The sequence below is a fragment of the Calidris pugnax genome, unplaced genomic scaffold (genome assembly GCF_001431845.1).
Source record: "Calidris pugnax isolate Ruff unplaced genomic scaffold, ASM143184v1 scaffold174, whole genome shotgun sequence".
Taxonomy (NCBI): domain Eukaryota; kingdom Metazoa; phylum Chordata; class Aves; order Charadriiformes; family Scolopacidae; genus Calidris; species Calidris pugnax.
Genome location: NW_015090907.1, coordinates 348,914 through 349,115, shown reverse-complemented (window position 1 = coordinate 349,115; position 202 = coordinate 348,914). Strand labels below are relative to the sequence as shown.

General features: G+C 76.7%; 1 protein-coding gene across 1 annotated transcript in view; it reads right to left on the bottom strand.

The window, feature by feature from the left end:
* The window catches only part of HIVEP3 (human immunodeficiency virus type I enhancer binding protein 3), a 291,528-nt gene that overhangs the window by 124,282 nt on the left and 167,044 nt on the right, over positions 1–202 (bottom strand). The gene's annotated exons all lie outside the window — the stretch shown is intronic.

The following is a 202-nucleotide window of genomic DNA, read 5'->3' as shown; positions in this document are numbered from 1 at the left end:
GGGGGGGGGGGGGGGGGGGGGGGGGGGTGGCGAGCAGAACCCGGTGGGGCTGGACCACCGGAGCGGGTGGGAGATGGTCCGTTCCTCCCCCCCCTCCCCCGGCCCTGCACACGCCAGCCTTTTCCATCGCATCACGGTTTTCCTTCTTGCCTGCGGGAGCCGTCGGGGGGAGCCCCGTTGCCCCCGGGGCTGGGGGGGGGGG